Below are 23,445 nucleotides of genomic sequence, written 5' to 3' on the forward strand. Positions count from 1 at the left end.
CTGAGTCTCGCAGGAATCCCTCATCCATTCTTCTAGAGCAGCCAGCTACAGTCCTATGTATCTCCAAATACAACCTTTCAACTGGTTTCTTTAGTTTCACCAAACAATAAGGTCTGCTTCCTGTCTATATGGTAGTCAAAGTGGATTTAGACAAAGACATTGCATTTCTGGAAATCTGTAACTGGTAGTGTAACAGAAGTAGCACTCAGGCTTCACATCACACAGAAGCATCCTGTGGTACTGACAGTCTGAGTCCTTTCATAGACCAGATGTGTTCAGCACTGCTGTTTCAATATGGCAAGATGACTCAGCGCAATTCCTAGGCCCACATGAGTCACCAGCCACACCTAGGCAGAGCTAGGCAGGAGGACGACTAGAAGGAAAGAGAACCTGAAGCATCAGGAGTCAACTTATAACTGGAAGGGCCTATCATACCAACCTTTGTCGGAAGCTCTCTTATTAGTAACTGCTGTAGGCACGCCTCACTCATTCATCCAATAAACATGATTCTAAGTCTCAAGAATAGGCCAGTGTCCGGGATACAAACAGCCCATGGGCTACACCTTAATTCTCTTAAATATAGCTGCATATGGTATTGTATGCCTAACCCCAAGCTTCTCAGGAAACTAAAGCAGAGTTTCCTTGGATCCAGAGGTTCAAGGTTAGTCTAGGCAATATAGTAAGACCCTGTTCAAAATGTAAGTACATAAATAGTAATCTTAATTCTAGCCTTAGCTAGAATGGGAACTAAATAAAACACTAGATATTAATTAAATGCAAACAGAATAAATGTTTTGCCCATTGATGCTATAAGCTAAATAAAACTGGTAATTATTGATAATCACAACTAAAATCTAAGGATGTGGGCTGGAGAGATGTCTCAGCGGTTAGGAGAACTGGCTGTCTGTTCAAGAGGACCTGGGTTTGATTCCCAGCACCCACAAGGTGGCTGTCTGTAACTCCAGGTCCAGAGGATCGAATACCCTTTTCTGGCCTCCAATGGCACCAGGCATGCATGTGGTGCACAGACATATACATGTAGGCAAAACAATACATATTAAAAAAAAAACCTAAGGATGTTATATATTTATACAAAATAAATTTATCTATACAAATAAGCTACATATTTATACAAGACAAGAAAAACTGTGGTGGTTTAAACTTGAACAGCCTCCCCTCTATAAGCTCACACATTTCAACACTTGGTTCCCAGTTGATGGAATTGTTTGGGAAGGATTAGGTGTGTTGTTGTTGAAAAAGGTCTGTCACTGGTGGGGAGCTTTGAGGTTTCAAAAGACTTCTTCGATTCCCAGTGTTCTCTGTGCTTCTGGTTGTGGACCTTTGATGTAAGCACTCAGCCTGCCATGGTGGCATACCCCTTTAATCCTAGTACCCAGGAGGTAGAGAGGCAGGAGGACGTCTTTGAGTTTAACTCCTACCTAGTCTACTTAGTGAGTTCCAGGACCGCCAGGAACAGAGAGCTGTACAACTGAGGACACATACAGCTACAGAGAAACAGCTCTAAGGTAAGAGGACATGACACAGGACACAAACATACTCAAAAAGGGCTTCCAGGTCAAATTCCCCCTTGTCCAAACTCTGTGTCTCTCTTCTAGTAAGGCCCTATCACGAAAGCCATCCCTTGTGGGTGAGAACCAGCTATCAACAAGGACAGATAAGTGGAACCCAAAAAGAGCCACACTTAATCCCACAGATTGATAGTCAAAGATTATCAAGGAAGGAACTAGAAAAGTTCCCTGATGATGTCACGTATTTAGTTACTAAGCAATGGCTAAATTGTGCTCCCCCAAAAAGGCTCTTACTCTGGAGGCAGCCGTGTTTGTGTCAAATACAGCAAGGCTGCTTTAGCCAGGTATAAGCCTTTTGTTCTATGTGAAAGTACATGGTAAGAATATAGAGCTGCCGCGTTCTGCACCTCTTAGGACTAACGGGTAGTCTATGTTGAGCCTGTGCAGCAAGTCTCTTGTTCCTTAAAACCTCCACACACATATGCTCCTATCGATGATCGTCACTTTACAGGTAGGCAACTGAGTATCCAGGATTCAAACCACTGTTCCAGAACCTGCTGTGGACAGAGTACCATAGCCTCCAGAGGCTCTGTGTTGAAGGTTTGCTACTCAGCTGGTGTTCCAATCATTTGAGAGGACTCTGATGTCATCGTCACATCAATCCCCCAAACTGCTTTTGCTCTGCGAGATAGAGAACATATGGCATCACTTGGAGGAAGGGGGTCTCTGGGAACATGTCCTGGCCTCTGTCTCTCTCTGTCTCTCTCTCTCTCTCTGTGTCTCTCTCTGTGTGTGTCTCTCTCTCTCTGTCTCTCTCTCTCTCTCTCTGTGTCTCTCTCTCTCTCTCTGTCTCTCTCTCTGTCTCTCCCTCTCTCTCTCCTTCACTGACCCTACGGAGATGAGCAGCTTTGCTCTCCCACACCCTTCTGCTGTGACCAGAAACAATGAGGCTATGGCTGTGGATGGAAACCATGAGCCAAAACAAACTTTTACTCCCATTACACTGCTTTCTCGGATATCTGTCACAGTGGCAGAAGTGGGAAGGAGAGGAGAAAAAGAAAAAGAAAACCCTAACATAGCCTCTCCACATGCCTGCTGCATGTCCACCCAATCCTCCTCAGACTCAGCCTGTTGCAGGCCTGGAGGCCACTCCTGCAGAAGCAGACACTGTGGCTCTGGGGCTTCCCTACTGACAGTGATGGCCAAAGCATGTGCCCTCATGATTCACAGCCCTCCTCTGTGAGGCAACGCAGGACATGACACACCACCTCCTGTGGCATTAAGGGGATCAGGTGAGGCCTAGGTTCAGGGGTACACTAGGGATAACAGTTACTAAAGAACTCTAGAAAAGGACAAAAAGGCATTACCACTCTAAAAACGGGCTGGATCTGGAATATAGTTTGTGCAGTTCACATTCTGGTACTCAGAAAGTGACTGGTGACTTCTTCTAAAGAAACTAAGTTCTAATGCTTGAGTAGCATGTTCCAAGTTCTGAGAGCTCACCAGTGCTGCTGCTGAGGGAGAAGTTTACTCCAGAAACTCTATGTTAAAGATGAAGCTAGCTAAGTGCTGAAAACCCAGGGATCTCCATCCCATCAGCCAGGAGGACAATGGCACATTAAGTTTCAAGTTCAGGCAGGTGAGCGAGTGACTTGGTGGGTGCACAAGGACTCCTAGCTAAGGGCTCCTCCCTTATGGACCTCTTAGAGAGATGCAGAGCTTTTGCAGGCACTCAGTGAATGGCCCATCATGGGTGAGACAATGGACAGTGCCTCAGTCCAGCTCTTCCCAGAGGCCTTAACATCTCAGTACATAAGGGACAGGAACAGCATAGGCCACTGACAGAGCCAGCTTGAGGTATGAAGGGTTTGTCTGAGCTCATGGTTTGATGACCCAATCCATTATGGTGAGGGAGATACCCCAGTGTGAGTCAGCTGGTCACACTGCATTCACGGCTTGAAGAGCAGAGAGAGGAGACTCAACTAACTTCCTCCTCTATATTCAGACTAGGACGCCCCCCCCTCCACTGGATTGTGCTGCCCACATTTAGAGTAGGCCTTCCCTTCTCGACTAATCCTAGATACACCCTCACAGACATGACTAGATATATGTCTCCTGGGAGATTCTAAATCTAGTCCAGTTGACAATGCCACAAACATTCAACAGGCCAGGAAGAAAACCCTAATTTAAAAAGCCACACTGGTGGCCAGTGCCTGAAATCCCAGCACTTAGGAAGCTCAAGAGACAAAAAGGACTGCTGAGTTCAAGGCAGCCTGGATCGCAGAACACGCTCCAGGCCACCTGAGCCACAATGTGAGGCCCTGAGGCCAGTGTAAACCCTCCAAAGACACTTACTAAGCAATCCTGTTCTAAGAGGCACTCCTTAGGAATCCAGGAGTAAGAATGGGGCAAGAGTGCCTAGGTCTCTACTTCCAGTGACTTTGCTGCTGTACAATGTCACACGTGTCCCAGAACCAATCTTTTGCCAGCATGCAGAAGCTTAGAGGTTAACAGAGGAGGTCACAGCTGTCCGTGGCTCCAGCTGGAGGCTGGCATAATCTCCTCCTACTATTTCTGGCCTGATAACAGGTATCAGGTAAACAAAGGATGTGTTACAGAAGACTTCTAGCTTCCCTTTAATCCTTTTAGTTCATTCTAGAGGGAAAACCAAGAGGCCCTTCTTGAGGCCTACAGTCTACTGCAGAAGGCAAGGTGGTCCAAAAATTGTGCTCTGTGCTTGCCTGTCTCCCCTGAAAGAAGAGCAGGAAGCTCTCCTCTTAAACCCTTGCCAAGCACTAGCCACAGAGGGCAGCAGTAGTACACACATGGCCTTTCCAGGCTGCTTTGTGGTCCCATGGATACACAAGCTTCTTTCTTACTCATTACCTCTACAGAAATTCTTTAGTCCCTAGGAAATGTCTGCAACCTCTGAGCCACTGTGCAGCCCCAGGGTAAGGTGGGCAGCCCGCTTTCCTTAAACAAGGACACAGCCATTCATTCCACAAACATTTACCATGTACTAGGAACTGTCCTAAACTGCTGATAGAACTGTAGCAATAAGCAAGACAATCTTAGTCTCCGTCTTCCTGGAGCTGATATCCCCCTAGGGTACCCTGTCATGCAGCTAAGTGACACAGCCACACAGTGTGTTAAATTCTAGGACAGAGGAAATATAGGTGCTAGGGAAGGAAGTATGAGGGGGCAGGGGCCAATGGGGTCTAATCTACAGAATGTACAGTAACTTGGAATTTACCTCTGTGCTCAGCTTTTCAAAACTACAACCCCACACGCAGTAAGACATGCTATTTAAAACCAAGCAGGGGACAGTTAAGAGCACTCACTGCTCTTGCAGGTAATGCCAGTTTGGTTCCCAGGATCCATGTCAGACAGCTCATAACCCCAAACATCTAGCTCCTGGGGGATCCGATGTGTTTGACCTCTTTGGGCACCTGTACCACATACACATGTCCCATCCCCTCACACATACATTCACATAATTAAAATCTTTAAAAAAACAAAAACAAACTTGTATGTGTTTTGCATCTACTCCTTAGCTTTGCACATTGTCCAAACCTAAGTGTGAGAAATTACCAGCTAGCCTGAGACAGATTTCAGCTGCAAGTTTACCCTACAGATAAGCTCAGCCAGGAGAGCCAAGAGTTCACTGTGGGACCATTTGAAGCAGCGAGAAAAAAAAAACAAAACAAAAAAAAAAAAAAAAAAAAAAAACCTGAAAACTCAGAACTCCTTTGCTGCCCATCCAATGCTGATGCGGTAGCTGAGACAAGTGTCTCAGACCGGTGAGTCTAGCAGCAGGGAGGCTGCGCAAGTACAACTGACAAGGCCAGCTTCCCCAGGAGTAAGTTCCTGTCTGAGAAAGGAGAGAAAGAAAGAAGAGATTTAAAAGGAGAAGAGGAATCCCCTTGAAGCCTGGGGCACCAGGCAGCCAGCACAAGGGCTGTGCAGAGACAGGAGCCCACGGCTGTAGTGTAGCAACACATGGGCCCCACTGGGCGGCAGCAACTGTGCGCTCTCAGAGCTCACTGCTGCACAGTCCTCGCTCAGACACATGCGCCCCGGCATGGGGAGAGTATGTTAACAGCCTCCTAAGCTATTTCAAATGTTCCCTAACCGCACAGAATGCCTTTGAAAGAAACACAAAACAGGCGAAAACATTTCGTTTCATGAATAACGCCATGTTGAGATGAAGGGTGGTCTCACATGACCACATCCCAGGACACTCTCACAGCTTCAAGCAAGATTTTCCCATGTGCTGCTAGGCTGCCTACCCCTCTCTGCACACCCAGGGAGGTCACCGGCTCCTCTCCCCCACTGCTCTCTGGTATCATCACTGCCATCATCACCTCTGCCCTGCATGTCTGCTGTCATGTCTCCCAGCAGTCCTCCCACCACATCTATCTCAACCCTGTCACCTCATGTCTAGGTCAACCCAGTGACCATGCATGCCCCTTCATGGCCTCCACAGCTACGGCTCTGCTCATCTCCCGCCAGACTGTCCATCCCCAAGCCTTGCCCTCCCACCCCACCTCATTCTCCAGAGCACACAGCTCCAACCAAGCACATACTCCACTGACACTGACACTGCCATGTACAGCCAGTTCACTCATCCTATCTGCAATATCCTTCCTGTGGCACAGACCTGTGTGAGACAGGCAGCATCCTAGCCTCAAATTCCCGCTCAAAACCACTTTCAGTGTCAAATACCTTTTTGTCTGTCTGTCTGTCTGTCTGTCTGTCTATCTATCTATCTATCCATCCATCCATCTATTCATCTATCTATCCATCTACAGGATCTCTCTACATAGCTCGACTCTCCTGAAACTCACTGTGTAGATTAGGCTAGCCTGGAACTCAGAGATCCCTCTGTCCCTGCCCCTCCTCCACCTCGGCCTCCTGCACCACCACACCACAAACGACAACTCTGAGAGGGCATGAGTCTGCATCGCTGCCCTCGTTTGTTCACTGCCTTGGCTCTAGCATCCACATTTCTTTGGGTACCATTCACTCTGCTAAAACTTGTCAGGCGTTTTAGGGTGAGCTGCACTCAAGAGTCTTAGTGACTTTGACTCAAGGAGATGATATCCACAGAAGTAAACTATTTGAAGAGATTTTAATTCTAGTGGCTAGAATTACTTTATCAATACAACTGTTCCCTTCCCATTTTATTATATGTTCTTTTCTTCAAATCCTTGTAATGGTTGTTGGGTCTCTTTCTGAGAGCCCAGCATTACTGTACTCAGTACAAGTGGGATTAGCAGCTCAACAACAAACATGAAACGCTCAGGCCCTGCTCACTCCAACCACACAGGAAACACTACAGCCCAGCTGAGGCGCTCTGCTGCCAGCTTTGGTGTGTGTCCAGTCAGTGCCTTACAAAGAACAACGGGTGTCCTGCATCTCTTGAGCACTCAAGCCACCTTGCACATGCTGGCTGCTCAGCCTAAGCTAACACATGGCCTCACACCATTGGTTAAGAAGAAACACACGTTTCAACCCAGCTACCTGTCACAATCTATTTTGTTTCCAATGACTTCATCTGGAAAAGGGAACGTTCCTTAAAGGAAGTGATAGAGATCAGCAAATAAAGTGACTTCTCTCTCTGGAACGCTGTGCGGCACACTCAACAATGAGCGCGAAACTGACCATCACAAGATGCTGCATTCTAAAGGCTGCTTCTGACTGGAGCTGCCTGAGACCCAACACTTGGTCCCCCACCTGCCAGTTTAAACAATGAAGGTTTAGAGAAGGACTATAGTTTTTAATTCTTTGCTTCCAAGAAGCACCTCCCTGAAGATGTAGTTGTCCTGGAAACTACTGCCTGGAAAACTAAGTTGGCTAGAGAAGGATTTCAAACCATGTATGACACAAGCTAGCCCATCAAACTACAGAGTGGGCTGGTAAGAGGCAAGCAATTTTAGGAGCTCCACAAGGGCACAGAACCATTTTCCTGAAGATAAACACTCTTTACAACCCTGATTAAAACCAGGTAGTGGTGGCACATGCCTTTAATCCCAGTACTTGGGAGGCACAAGCAGGCAGATCTCTGTGAGTTTGTTTGAGGCCAGCTTGGTGTCTACAGAGGTTCCAGGACAACCAAGGCTACAGAGAGAAACCATGTCTCAAAAAGAAACAAAAACAAAAAACAAAAAAACAAAGACAAAACAAAACAAAAAACAAAACACCAACTAAACAAACAAGAAACAATTCAGAAAAGCACAGGTGTTTCACACAACATTCAGGGCCCTTCTTCCCACACAAGACACAGAGGATGAGGGAGAGACCATCAAGAAGGATGAGGAGAACCATACTTTCCTAAAGTAACGCAGTGAAGGTACCCCACTGCTACACATGTAATTCCCACTGAAGAACCACCGTCCACATGTTCATGCTGGTGGGCCCATGACAGCTCTAATTCTACATGACATCCTTGGTTAGTTAGCATGGAACAGTCACACCACTTGGGCCCTCCACTCTTGGTACTTGGCCCTTCGAACCGTCTACAGCCGAATCACAACCACTTAGCCACCTGAGTCTGCTTTCCTGCACTGTACGGATGTTCTCACGCAGCATCCCATCGGGTCCTGGGCTTGACTCCACCACATCCTCACCCTCACTCAGGTCAGTCGCACCAAGACTAGGGCGGTCCCGCTTGTGCAGCTTCCCATTTCTGTCCCATTACTTCACCAGGTGCTCTGGCTTCAACATTCCAGATTTCTGGCAAATCTTTCAGACCTATTTTAAAGGGAAAGCTCCCTCCACTTGCATTTAAAAGGCAGGTTAGAGCAGGAGAAAGATCACCTAAAATGCTGTTGTCTCTTGCAGCCCTTGGAGCATTTCACTGCCTGTTTACGGCCCTGTGATTAATTCACTGTTTGTGCTATTCAATAGGCTGAGAATACCAGAGAGCAGGTGATAACTTGTGATATCACAGATGAGTAAGAATGGACAGAAAAGGATCTGGAATAACTCATATGAAAGCAAGAACAGACAGGCAAGCCTCCTTAGAGTCTCCACATTTTAGGAGCTGGAGAGATGCTCATCTGTCAAGAGCACTGGCTCCTCTGTAGTGGACCCAGGTTCAGTTCCCAGCACCACATGGTGACTCATAACTGTCTCTAACACCTAATTCAGGGAATCCAATGCCTTTTTCTGGCCTCTGTGAGCACCTGCACACATGTGGTACATATACATACAAGTAAGCAAACACTCAAAACATTTTTTTGTAAATGTCTCCTCATTTTGATGTTGGTATTATACTGGAATCAGGTTAATTTTGTTTTTTAAGAAACTTTAGGTGACACAAAATTTTACATATGAATCATCTTTAGAACAGAGATGCAAGAGTACTTCACCGTATGCATATTTAAGGACTACTGTCTTCTCACCTTGGCAACACGTCCACAAACGACCAAGCATACTTGAGAAGGTCAATGGGAATTATTCAGTGTGTTCAAAGTGATCGCTTCCTTGTCTCAAATGTCAAGTGTACATTTGTTTTGTGACACAAAGTCTATGTACCTCAGGCTAGTCTGGAATGCATTTATATAACCCATACTGGCCTCAACCTCAACATCCTCCTGCCTTAGCTTGCCAAGTGCTAGGGTTACAGGTGTGCACTATCATGACCAGCCAAAACACCAATTTTAAAAGAAAAGTATACCTAAACATTCATACATCCTCAAACAAACAAAGCCAGTAAATCTATGCCAATCATAATTTCTGGGAGCCAGAGAGGTGGCTCAACAGTTAAGAGCACTGGCTACTCTTTCAGAGGACCTGGATTCAAATCCAGCAACAACATGGCAACTCACAACCGTCTGTAACTCCAGTTCCAGGGAGTCCAATGCATTCTTCTAGCCACCCTGGGCACTGTACACACATGGTGTCCAGGCATACATACAAGCAAAACATGCATACACATAAAAATAATACACACAAAAAAACAAAAGAATTTAAAGCTGTAAATACCAAACAAAACAAAAACAAACAAAACCACCATAATGTTTCATGAGTCAAATGTACAAAACTATTTTCAGGTTTTACTTACGCATCTGTGTGCATGCATGCTACATGTATACTAGTGTCCTCAGAGGACAGAAGAGGAGCTCAGATCCCCGAGAGCTAAAGGTAGAGCTGATGACCACAGGTGCTGAGGACTGGCCCTGGGTCCTCTAGAAGAACAAGGAGTACTCTTGACTGCTGAGCCATCTCTCCAGCCAAAAGTCAGTTTTTACAAAGCAATCTAGGGGTCAAAATTTGAAGATTCATTAAAAACTTGCCCTCAATGCATCTGTAGGACTTTAGTCAAGTCCCCTATACTTTTAGAGGTTTACAATCATCATTTGAGAATAGAATTATTCATCCAGATGTGGTAGTGGCTCATGATTTTAATCCCAGCATGCAGAAGGATCTCTGAGTTCAAGGCCAGCCTGGTTTAAAGAGTGAGTTCCAAGACAGCCAGGGCTATACAGAGAGATCCTGTCTTGAAACAACAAAATTAAAAAAAAAAAAAGGAAAGAGAATAAAATTAATCTCTTGATGGCTTCAAAGGGAGTCTCACTAGAAAGGGATTATGAGCAAACTCCATAGATCAGAGGCTAGAGTGCATATTTATAGTGATCTTCAAGGCGGCAAGTCATTCCCATTTCATCAGACCTGAGCATCAACTGCCTTGTGTGTGCGTCCTCGCCAGGACCCCAGTGGCTAGCCTGCCTCTTTTGCAGGATCTTGCTGTAAATCAAGACAGTCTGTGCTTCCCAAGCCTATTCATATCACTGAAATTGCTCATGAAGCTGCTGACATGGGATCCAGCCTTGTACTAAGTCCTGTGTGGACTAATGCTAAAAAATCAAAGGGCCAGTACTAAAACTAACACATGCATCTTACACCCTGAGTAAAAAGCAGACTAAAGCTGGTGAGGCGAGCCCTCCGGGCTGTGGGGTGCAGTTCCCGCCTTTGCTGAATCACAGAAGCAGCAGCAGTTAACAGTCACCGAGCAGGAGCCCCAGTGCTGGCTGGGGCAGACCCACTCCCGCATAACTCCATAAGGTATCGAGAGATGAGGCAAGAGGCGGTGCTGTGTAGTATGGCTCAAGTGACCCAGGAAGTGTAGATCTGAGTCTCAAAACCAGGCTGCATTCTCCCAGGTGAGGCAGGAGTAGGCGCAAATCACTACTGAGTTTGACTCAGACAGGGAGGAGGGTTTGGAGAGAGCTGGTGTATCTACCAGGGCTCAAGCTCTGTGTAGACATCGACAGGTCTGTGTGCACTGATTCTCTCAATTTCATTCAGGAAGGCCCCACACTAGCATGTCTTACAGAACACAGGAAAGGAAAAAGACTAGCTACTTAGATTACTAACCAAAAATGTTCTGAACAAATAGGGGAGGGGCAGTTCTTCTATAATGGGTCTGTTGACCCATCCACTAAGTCACAGAACTTCCAGGAGCACCTGACACTCAGAAGGCCTCCTTGTTATGCTGCTTTTGTTCTTCAAAGAGGGTTGCCTGTGCATCAAGAGGAATCATGTATGAGGAGCTAAGTCAGTCAACACTGGACTTTAAGCCTTCCAAGTCATCATGCAGGTGTACAGCAGAACCTGAAAACATGTAGTCAGCACAGCTTCCCTTAAGAACAAGCATACACTCAGATCTTAGTATGAGATGACCACATGTGCTAGCCCTGAACTAGTCACCTCTAAAGTACAAGACTTTGAGATGGACGTGAGCTGTCTCTTTCCATGCACAGTCCTCTGGGACTATCTTTAAACCCTGGACAATCACCTAGAAAATACACTTTGTTTAAGAGCTGCAGTACAGAAAAGAACCTTACAGAATAACCCCAAATGCACGGACCAGAGAGCAAAGTAAATGTGGTCTGAATGCCAGGCTCTTTAAGACCTTGATTAAGTCCAAAAATAAACTGCTGATAAGAATGACCAAAACAGGCATGGTGGCTCATACCAGCAATCCAACACTCAAGAAGCTGAGGAGGATTTAAGTTCTTATAAGCTCAAGTCTAGCCTCGGCTATGTAACGAGTTTCAGGTCAGCCTGGACTACAATGTGAGGTTGTCTCTAAACAAAATGCAAGAGTAAAAAACGGCTTATGTTTTAGGCTCTCAAGAACCAAGGGTCAGCTAGACACACAGAACCAACATCTCCCAAGTCAACCTGCCTGCCTGTACCCTCAACCAGGAGACCTGGATGGAAGGGCTCATGGCAGAGGAGGGACTGGAGGCCTGACATCCCTGAGCCACTGCAGCATCTTTCCCAGGCCAGCTCCTTCTTCCCAACATTTCCAAGTGCTACAACAACAGACTCTTCCCACTTAGAGAAAATTGCTGTTGCAGTTGGAGAAACACTGCTGCCGACTCTGACAGGAGAGCCAGCTCCCACGGAGCGGTCAGGAGCATATGCAGGCATGAGGACACAGACCTACAAAAATGTTATGGAGCCTTAGTAACAGACCAGGAGGAAACTCTGCTTGCACAGAACTGCTCAAAAATAAACTGGCACCAAAATATCAGCAAAGAGCTGCAGTGACTCACACTGTCCTCACTGCTGAGAGGACAACGTTCCTTAACAGACTTGTCTCCCAGGCTTCTTCCCAGCCGAGAAACAAGACTGGGTGAAGAGAAGCCCTGAGGTCTGATTTTACTAGGTGAGTAAGAGCTTACATGTTTAGAGTTAGAAGTACAGAGATGAACATTCATGCAAAGTACTTCAACATAGAAATTCTAAAGCAGAACCAGGGCTGAGTGTGTGACACTGATACCCACAGCAGTTCATCTGACAGCCCAGACTCTGCCAGAAGGTGGGACCTTGAAGGCACTCATATGCTCGCTGCCGGGATGACCTCTTGGCCATACACACATCCTTCACCTTCATGCTAACTGCTCTCAATGACAGAAAACCCTTAGTGGCCTCACCCTTTGTGAACGACCAACCACCAATGTGACACACTGCTGTCCCAGACTGCTCTTTCTGGTCAACTCTGACTCACCCTGCAAGGCCTGGTGTGAGGGGTCAATCCCTCCTCTACCATCCTAGCGAAGGTGGGAGCCATGCGAACATGAAGAGCCCAACCCAAGGCAAGACACCCCACTCAACCCACAGAACCAAGCAATAGGAAGGTCCAGCACCCCTTAGAGACCAGTCACATAGACATGGGGCTGGCTTATCTCAGGCAGTCCTGGACTTCCCAACACCTTCAAAACAAAGCTACACCCACCTAGCAGACTCCTCAGTTCACCTACCTCAACCCATGAACATGCAGAAAATAAACAACCTCATTTTGCTAAATATTTGTCTCACATCAACACTAAGAACTGATGGCATTTAAACTGAACAGAATTGTGGTTTTGAAACCAGCCAAATAATTACTTGAGGTAGCGCTGGGAAGACCTATGGCTATCACTTGTGTCTGTATTAGAGCTCTCGTTTCTAAACTGTTTCCTGTCAGAAAGCAGCATGCATGATCAGAGAATATCAGGGTTGACAGTGAAAACGAAGATGGTTCTGAAGCCCAAAAGGAAAGCCTAAAGCACAGAGTGCTTGCTAAAGCCTCACACCTTTGGAACCACAGTCAATGAAAGACATGACCTACCTTTTCCTCACTCTTACAGGAAAGGAAGCTATCACAGGACAGCTGCTGCTCTCTGCCCAGCAGGACCTCAGTGAAGCTCCTTCTGCCAGATTGTGCTATGTGCCAAGGCTCACACCAAGTAGAGAGTGCATAAACACTAATGGCCCTGCTCTGCCAGGTCCTTCAGGCTCAGCTACCGCCTCCTAACAGCCTGTCACAGTTGGCATCACCTCTGGGCTGCACCTGCCTGGCTATCCTGCAGCCTGTCTTCATTCAGCTCCAGAAGCCCCACGAAGAACTGGCTTTCCCCTGCTTATCTGTGCAGGACTCAATCCACCAGGCATGCAGGAAATAGAACAAGGAGGGAAACAGAAGTCCCAGAGGGTGATAAGTTGTGGGATATCAATTTAAAAAAAAAAAAAAAAAAGGTTGTGGATTCAGGTAACTTGTTTTGCCCCTGGTATCTTTTGTATCTTAATAGCACAAAGATAACAAGCTAAGGGTCAGGCGTTTTGGTCATTTTCAGCTGCCCTGCTTTAGGGTAATGTTTGTCTCAAGTCACAGAGAAGGAGTCACAGAGGTAGGAGGAAGTTCAAAATCAGAAGGTCTCAGGCCAGTTGTCAGCCACCAGCCAACCTACAGGATAACTGTGAAGGTTTGGGGCTCACATGTAGTCCCCCCAAAAGAGATTTTCCTTATGTAATGGGAAGGTCAGGATTGTGTCTAAGATTGATCCCATGACAATGTTTTCTATACTTCTGGCTGGCAAGTGCCCTAGAAAGGTAGCATGGACACTCAGTTGATACTGAATAGGGTTAAAATGCTTGTAAAAGAACAAACAACACATTTTAAAATCAGATATCCACATAAGAATGCCAACAGTAACGTAAGAAAACGCAGAAGGAACCTAAAGACTGGAAAGAAAACGAGAAGAGAAGACCCAGTTAAGGCTGGGTAAGCAGACAACCTCCGAGGATGCCCACAGTTCCTGAGGAGCTACCCCATGAGGAAGTGAGTAATGCACCCTGGACGGTGCTTTCAAGAGAAATACCCAACTATTCTTGCTCTTAAGGTTGAGAGGGGTGAGAATCAGGAAAGCTGGACTCAAGGGCTTCACTGTGGCTTTCACAAGCTGCCTAAGAAACTCCTTTCCAACTAGCCTCAGGCTCTCTCCTCCGACACAAGGGAGAAATATGTCCTGTCCTGACTGGCTCCCTCCAGATAAATGGAAGGCCATTGTCACTTGCTTTTGTAGACGGGGCTCACCATTTGCTCTATCAGTCAGTAATGTCTCCTGAGTCTGCCTTCTTAGAGACTGCCTATGAGTGACCTGAGCAACTACCAGACCTTTGAGGGATTGCTGCAGGAAGCTACTTAGCACAAAGTAATGGTAATTTTTTTTTTTTTAAGAAGGAGGTTTGACTCATGCATGGAAATGCTTGTCTTACCTAGTGCTCTCACTCTCCAGTCAGCCAGGATGAGTGAAAACAACTGGGAAGCATGGACTGGAATTCTTTGTATATAAATGAGAAGGTCCCATACACATCTGTCTAGCAGAGACAAAAGTCAGATAGGGACAAGGCTCACCAGTACAATGACTGCCTAAGGACCTAGCTTCAATCTCCAGAACCCATGGATGGGGCACCAAGGAAGGGAATTATTAGCAGAGGGCTGGAGGTAGCAAAAAGGCTTAACTACTGAAACTAGAACAATGTTTCTAAGATAGAGTCTATGTATAATCAGATACTCTACCCATTTAAAGCTGAAGAAGTGATTTCTACCCAGTTCACCGAGTTGTGCCAGCACCACCAATCAATTTTTACATTTCCACTACACAAAACACACCCCACAGCCCTGAGCAGTCACCTCTATCTCCACCCTAACAATCACTGAGTTAGCTCTTGTCTCAGGTTGGTCTCTCTTTACAGTTCATATTAAAGGAATCACACAGGATGTGTTCTTGCTTCCTCCACTGCGCACGCTCTGAAGGTTAGGAGCACTGTGGCCGATCAGTATCTCACTCCTTCTTAATGCTAAATAGCATGTGGTTGTATGAACACACTCCAATCTGTTCATGAGTACCAAGTTAGTCCTACACTGCACACATGTGCACACATGTGCACACATCTTCATTGCTCTAGCACATACCTCAGAACTGCTGGGTCAGACTGGGAAATAACTTCTCACAGCCTTTGACAAACAACTGCACCATCTTACACCAGCACCAGCGGTGTAACAAGCTGAAGCAGCAACAGAAGCAATCGCACTCATGGACACCTGCTAAGCCAAGGTGGCATAAGCTGTTGCAGCACATGTCCTAACAGTGTCCTTCCTGCTGTGTCCACCACTGAGGAGGCTTCCACGGGTAGCTGTAGGGAACAGAGTCTCTTAGATGAGCCTGGCCCCAGAGTGATCACTGTGTACAGGACTATACACCCAGTCACCGCACAGGAACGTTGGGAAAGTGGGGCTGCTAAGAAAGGCCAACATTTTTGTCGTGCTCAATCCCTGAAACCTCGCTTTGCTTACCAGTGAGGCATAACCTAGAGAGATGAACATAATGAATTGTGGGAGGAAGGAGCAGTGCTTCCTTAAAAGAGGTCAACTAACCTGTTGGAATGACGCTATGGGAAACAGGAATATACTCTTACATTGCCAAAAGGCTCTATGGGAAAAATCTAGAAATACAGAACAAGGCTGATAACAGTTACCAACCTCTGACTCTGTCATCCCACTCTGGGGAATATGCCCCAAGCAAATAAACGCAAAGGAAAAAATAGCTTGAACAAAATGTTCATCCCAGTAATATTTATAACAACAAAAACTGGAGACAAGTCAAATGCTCCAAAGCTACGAAAACAATGGCGAATTGACAGGACAGACACACAACCACTGTAACAGACAGGCAGGAAAGGGGTTTACATTTCAAATATACACAGACCAGCACAGACATCTAATATTTGGGGGCAAGGGCTGTGCATCCTCAACCTTGTTCCTAGGGCTTGGCATGAGGGACACATTTACATGTCCACGTAACTACATGTGTGACTCAATAAACAACCAAGCCAATTTAGTGACAAGGGCTAGGGGAAGATGGTCATAGAGTCTGCTTCCGTCAGAAAAGAAAACAGGTTTTCTTCTTTTAAATTAATGTTCACATTCACGAGGAAGAGTCAACAGAAATTCTAAAGGTTGGGAAGTAAAAATGTTTTCATCAGACAGACCCTCCTCAGGTACTGGCACTGTGGCCTTGAACCTACCACCAGCATCTACGTTACCTACCCTCTCGTTCCATTACATTCCTTCTCAGCAGTCCTGGGCCAGCCACTGTCACATCTTCACCCCCAGACACAGGGCCTGTTCCTTTCCGTTGAGCAATTTCTCACCTGCCTAGAGAGAAGCTACCAGTCCAACTGCTATGCTAGCTCCTTGCTTTGGTTTCATTACTTACTGGCAGCACTGGAAAATTGCCTCCCTCCAGAGGGACTTTCCTCTGTGTCCTGGCCAATCCAAATCCTGCAAACAATCCCCTCCAACCCCGTCCTCTATCCACCTCCCTTCTCTCTCACTCACCCTCAGCAGAAGACAAACAGCAATCAGAAGGCCTCCTGCTCTTCCCACTCCCCACTGACACCTTCTCTGGCCAAGATTAGGTTAGCTTCCACTCCTGTCAAAAGCCCTCTCTTCCACAGCACTCTCTACCTGAGCAAATCCCACACACAAACCGTCTTCCACCTTCCACCCCATATCTGCTCTTGGGCTCAAACCAACACAGCCAAGTGCCTTCTAGATGCTTCCACTCAACCATCTTGCATCCCCATAAACTCTGCCTCCCCAGTCTGATCCGATAGTGGTTGTTCAAGCATCAGGAAATGGTCCCAGCACTCATAGGCTGCTCATGCCAGAAGCTCTTCTTCCCATACCCCACTTGCTGATACTTCTGCACAGGGTGGGAGTAGGCTAGATAAGAGTTTCTACAGGTTTGTTTTTTTTATATATTCTTGTTTTAAATATGGGAAAGTATTTCCAATCTAGAAGCATCAGACTCTCAATGCCATATTTTCTTAGCTTCAATGGAATATACTTGACTGATGGGGATTTTCTACACCAAATATAAGCAGCCCAGGCAGCCACATTCTACAAAGACTTGCTTTAGACCTAAAGAACTGCTCGCTTGTTTACTACCACACGTACGCACACAGCTATGTGACACTGTGCAAAGTGAGTTGCCAAATGGTGACAACGTGCTACTCCAACAGTATCTGAATTCCTTTATCAGCAGGCTAGAGGGCTCAGAGGTTAAGAGCACGTGTTGCCCTCACAAAGGACCCAGGTTCAATTCTTAGGTAGCTTATCATAATAGACTCCAATTCCAGAGGACCTAACATACTCTTCTAAGTGTGTGCCCCAAGCATACCAAGGTGCACATATACTTTATGCATATAAAATAATCTTTAAGAAAAAATTTTGGCAGAGCTTGATAGATGGCTCAGTGGTTAAGAGCACTTGCTGCTCTCCTAAAGGACCTCAGTTTGGTTCACAGTTGAGTGTCTTACAATTGCCTTTAACTCCAGCTGGCCTTTGGGGGCACTGGCATACATGACATACTTAATATACACATAAATAAAATCAAATCTTTTTATTAGAAAAGAATCCTTTCAGCTAGGCATGGTGGCACATACCTTTAATCCCAGCACTATGGATGCAGAGGCAAGTGGATGTCTGCGAGTTTGGGGCCAGTCTAGTCTACAAAGCAAGTTCCAGGACCGTCAAGAGTTGTTACACAGAGAAACCCTATCTTAGGGGTCTGGAGTGGTTAAAAAAAAGAAATCCTTTCACCATGCAGCACATCTGTGTTCATGTATGTATGTCTACTTGAGGGTCCGAGCTGGAGAGCACACAGGAGACATCAGCTCAGCTCTGCCTTGGCTCGCCTCTTACTTTAGGGTAGCTTAACATCAGAATCAACAGTCTCATACAAGTGACAGATGGCTGCAGATACACAGAGAGGCACGACACAAAGCAGCAGAGATCTGGGATGGCAATTGCGGTACTGCTGTTTCAGATAGGCACACTGCTGCAGTCCACTGTCAAGCCATGTCAAACACTCCCCTGGAGACTCCCAGTCAGGGGTGCTGCCTGCTCAGCTTCCATTCAAAAGGTGCACTTCAACTCCCAGAAAAGTCACATAGATCCAGATGAGTCAGAAGGACTCTTCTGGCCAAAGTTGGAAAAAAATTATAGAACAGGTCAGGAGGTTGTCCTTTGTTCAGAAGGACAGAAAATGGGGGCATTCATCAAGGGGATGAGAGAGAGAGAGAGTCCTGTCTGACTGGAGCAGACGCTGCTGAAGCAGGTTCCCAGGCATGACACAGGGCATTGTTAACAACAATGCATGAATCAAAGAGTTCCAGGTCAGCCCCTCCAGCTCCTTTCAGTCCTCCACTCTGAGACTGTCCCCCTAGAAGCAGGACTTCCTGCCACACAAAGGGCCTCTGTGGTCCTATGTCCACAGAGGAGGATAGATGCTTTTCCTGTGCACAGGCAGCAGTTTCAGAGGTCCTTGCCCACGGAAACGACTGACAAAGCAGATGCCTCGAGGAACTGCAGCTCTGCCTCAGAGGTGACAGTCACTGAGCAGAAAATTAGAAACAGCAAGAGAGCAATAATGCCACAGCACATGACCAGGCAAGGTCTCTGAAACCTGTGACTTTGATTCCTCACAAGACCATACCTTCTGCTGGTCTTATCACATCGGGCAAACTATTTCTGAGATGTGAGACAATGTTCATCTGAAAACTGGAATCCAATCTGCTCCGGAGGCTGTGTGGAACTAGCAGCTTTCTGCTTGGGGTGGGGTGGGGTGTCTTCTGTCAGGCCCACAGCACAGAGGTGCTCTGTTCTCATAGGACTTACAATCACAGAAGGGACTTCTTCCAACACAGTGGGCAGCTTCTCCAATGAGGAAAGGGCTGTGCAAAAGGGACACAGGGTGCTCAAGGTAGGAATACTACTGGAAGGCCATGGGTTGGAGGGGTGAGCATCCCAGGAAGGAGCCTGTATGACAACAAAAGTTGTGCCACACAGTAAGGCTGACCTGATGGGGAGAGACTTGTTATTTACAAATAACAATGTACATGGGACAGACGTCACCACAAGTGACTTATGTCCCATCTACCTACCATGAACCCCTCCTTCCACCACACCCCCCAAAAATATGTATGTATTCAAAGCCCACCTCCACAAGAACGCTACAAAATGACACAAAATCATGGCAATGCCACACCTTTCAGAAGTTGTATCCAGAAAGGAACTGTTCAAATACTTCTCCAGCCACAAACCTTTGAAACTAAAAAAGGTACACAAACCAGGAAAATTGGTTTGTAAGTGTTGTGTGGGCATTGCCTATATTCAACTATGATGCCACTTTTTCAAGAATTCATTTTGCTCTTCTGCATGTACCAGCTGTAGCCCACAGCATTCCACCCCAAAGAAGAGCATTGGGCCAGTTTAAAGGTAGTACTCCCAACACACTGGAAACTTGAAGAGGGAGGGAAGGACACAGACACAGTATCAGAGGCAGACAGTGGGGAGGGAGGGAGGGAGGGAGGGAGGGATGGGGGGGGGGAGGGAGGGAGGGAGGGACAGAGGGAAGCTGTGTGTTAAATAGTACTAGCTAACTCCAGCAAGAGATGATCGATTACACTGTTAGGAAAAAGAAGCCAGATGAAATATTCTATACAGCCGGGCGGTGGTGGCGCACGCCTTTAATCCCAGCACTTGGGAGGCAGAGGCAGGCGGATTTCTGAGTTCGAGAGTTCAAGGCCAGCCTGGTCTACAGAGTGAGTTCCAGGACAGCCAGGACTATACAGAGAAACCCTGTCTCGAAAAACCAACCCCCCCCCAAAACAAAAAAAAATATTCTATACAAAAGAGATGTTTTCAAACATTAAGAGCACTGGCTGCTCTTGCAGAGGACCCAGGTTCAATTCTTAGCACTCACATGGCAGCTCCCTCTCAGCCATCTCTAACTCTAGCACCAGCGGATCCCATGCCTTCCTCTGGCCTCTGAGGATATCAGGCGTGCATACGGTGCACAGATATTCATCATACAGACAAAACGCTGGCATAGATAAATGATGTGGATAGATAATAAATAGAAAAATCCACAGTGAAAATCTAAGAGTGAGGCTGAAACACTGAGAGACAGACACGCAGGTGAGGCAGGGCTTCACTGAGAAGCTGTTTCTGGCCTGCAGCCTCTTGCTTTAGGCCCAGGAGTTACTGTCAGGCTCACAATCAGAAGTAACAAGTCTTTCAGAAATACTAACCAAAGGCGCCCACTAGAGTGGCAGGGGAGTCACAGCTCTGCCCTGCCACACGAGCATATCACGCAGGGAGCTCACTTCATTCTTGGCTTTAGAAACTATATATAGTAGGTATACTTTTATTAAATTCAATTTTAAGCATAAATTCAATTTTAGGCACAAATAAGATATTTATAAAAACACCCATTTTTCTGGACTATATGTATTTTAGAAATGTTATTTATTATTTAATCATGGTCTTGTCAGGTCCAAAGAAAACTCCAATTCCCCAAACTGTAAAGCAGTCCAACTATCCAGAAATGAGCTCAACCTGGACTATAGGACGATTTCTGGAAGTCAGACAAAAGCCAGTGTTCCTCGGGAACTTGTGAAGCTGGTTTTCCTCTACCAAAAGAAGTTACTTGCCTTACTTCTGGTAGAAGAGACACATGGCGACCTGCGGAACTCATAGCATATCAAAGCATATGCTGGTATCACATGGACCTGTTACACATTTCAAAGTCAGTCCTAGCCCTTCTCACCTCCTCCCCCTCTCTCAACTGCGCATTCTCCTTATAACCCTGCTGTCTGTGCTATGTCCCACCCCTGTGCTTGCTCCTGTTCTCTCTCTCTCTCTCCCTCCCCCCCACCCCCCTGCTTCTCTCACTATGTTTTCCCATCTCTCACAGACAGCCCAGTCTGCTTCTTCCTCTCTCTGCTCTGGCCTCTTTCATTTGCCTCTGGCTGTTGTCTCTCTCCTATCTACAGTAAAAGCCTTCCTCACACCCATACCATGGAGCAGGCATATTCTCAGTTTATACAAGCCTCACTGTGGAGCCCTGACTGTTCTGGAACTCAGTATTAGACCTGGCTGGCCTGGACCTCATAGAGATCCACTTGCCTCTGCCTCCTGAGTGCTGGTATTAAAGGTGTGTACCACACTCTGTCTGTTTCATAAATTTTTAAGAATTATACTCTAATTATTTTAGAAAATAAAAATACATGCTATCTATAAACTTTCCCTAGGGTACTGAGTAGGCTTTGGACAGTGGCAAACCAAGGTGGATGGACAGTCATCCAATGTTCTCAGCCAGTCTCTGCTTATATCTGAGTTTCAGGAGACTCAAATTCAGATTTTAGCAGAGAACTTTGTAAAGGCTGGGTGCTAGAGACTGAGCCCAGGGCTGCACATGCTAAGTACTGGTCTACTCCAAGAGACTACGGTTTTGTTGTTGTTGTTTGTTTTGTTTTTTCGAGACAGGGTTTCTCTGTGTAGCCCTGGCTGTCCTGGAACTCACTCTGTAGACCAGGCAGTCCTGGAACTCAGAAATCCACCTGCCTCTGCCTCCCAAGTGCTGGGATTAAAGGCGTGTGCCACCACTGCTCGGCTTTTTTTTTTTTGAGACTAAGTTTAAAGATTCTGAAAAGCTGTGAATAAATTCCATTTCATTAATTACACCATTTCTTTCTTTATTTACATTATAATTTTTAAAAAGTCTCTCATGTTGCAAAACCTGTCTCAAGACTTAAAAGCTGTCAGTATTCCCATGCAGGAAGTGAAACACAAATACTAAGAAAAAGATGCTTGTGTCCAGGGTTTTCCTGTCATGTTTCCTCTTTCAAAGAAGAACGAAGTACTTGTCTATTTCTTGTACTAGATGTGATCATAATAGTTCTGGCAGTCTCCCTTACAGACGACACAGAATGGGGCTCACTCGGCTGGGACCTAATTTAGGAGAGAGGCAGGAAAAAAACCCACAAAATAGAGACCTCTTTATTTTTCAGAAAAAGTATCTCTCAGAGGCAGGACTGTCAGTGCCCTCTGTACTGACAATGACCTCATTATACATTATACTCTATATTAATCTACTTTATTCAGTATGCATCTATGCCATGTAGTACTCAGCAAAAACTGTTATTTAATAAAAGCTGAGTGTTTGGAAAGAAGAAAATGAGCTCTTGGGCCAGGGTTGTAGTTCAGCAAGAGAGCACGATCTGAGAGGAGAGGAGCCCATTCGAGGTATAATGTTGAGAAAGCATGCCTACCACGCAAAAGGAATGACCTAGAGAGCAGCAGCCTTGGCTCCCAGACTCAGGGCACAAGCCGTGTGACCTTGAACGAGTCACTGCCCTTCTCAGTCTTGATTCCTTTATCAAAATGGAGCCGTTCCAAGAGTGCTCTAACTCGAAATGCCAAGCTCCTACCTTTAAAACTAAGCCACGAAATACCTTAGCATGTGGGTGAAGAGTTAAATAAAAAGAAAGATCAACAAAGAAGGCTTAATCTGACTGACTGGTGGAGCTCTCACCTGCAAGGCATGCTTTGGCTTGAAGTTATTGAAACCTCTTTGTTATTTTTACAAATGCGGCATTTAAAGAATATTCAGTAGACTTTTCTATGATCCAGAACGTTTGATGAAAGAGCCATTCATAGCTACAAGAGCAAAACTAAAACTAGTGGGCCTGATTACGGTCTCAGAGTCACGATTACATACTGTGGAAGTTTCCCATGATCCAAGGAGTGCCAGATACATATGCAACTCATAGCAGTGATGCTCTCCCAAGAAAGCGTGTCTGGGTGGTGGCTCAGCCCACACCAACAGAACATGTACAAGGACCGTACCAGGCTACTGCCTGCTTCAATGTTCATGGCAATAGGTAACCCAGTAAGAGTAGGTCATGTAGGACGGTCTCTTCAGTGGGAAGTGGGGAGTGGGTACGTTTTCCTTTTTCAGCTTTCAGTTACACATACAGTACTACAAAAATAAGGGAGGAGGGAATGGTCATTTTTCAGTTCCAGAATATGACTTTTGAGATAAGAAACAATTTAAAATATATATGAGGCTGTTCAGTTTTTAAAACAGAATGCTTGATATCCAGTAAGGACATAAAGTTTCAAGCACTGGGGATAGGGCACAGGGTCTGAGAAGAGACATGAAGAAAGAGCTGACTCAGGCCACAAGCGAGCAGAATGCTAACTCAGGGAGTGACTCCCCCCACCCCC

General features: G+C 46.1%; 1 protein-coding gene across 4 annotated transcripts in view; it reads right to left on the reverse strand.

Moving 5' to 3' along the window:
• Pacsin2 (protein kinase C and casein kinase substrate in neurons 2) overlaps positions 1-23,445 on the reverse strand; it is a 92,710-nt gene that overhangs the window by 33,048 nt on the left and 36,217 nt on the right. The window lies entirely within an intron of this gene.

This window comes from Grammomys surdaster, unplaced genomic scaffold, assembly GCF_004785775.1.
Source record: "Grammomys surdaster isolate TR1022 unplaced genomic scaffold, NIH_TR_1.0 125767, whole genome shotgun sequence".
Taxonomy (NCBI): Eukaryota; Metazoa; Chordata; class Mammalia; order Rodentia; family Muridae; genus Grammomys; species Grammomys surdaster.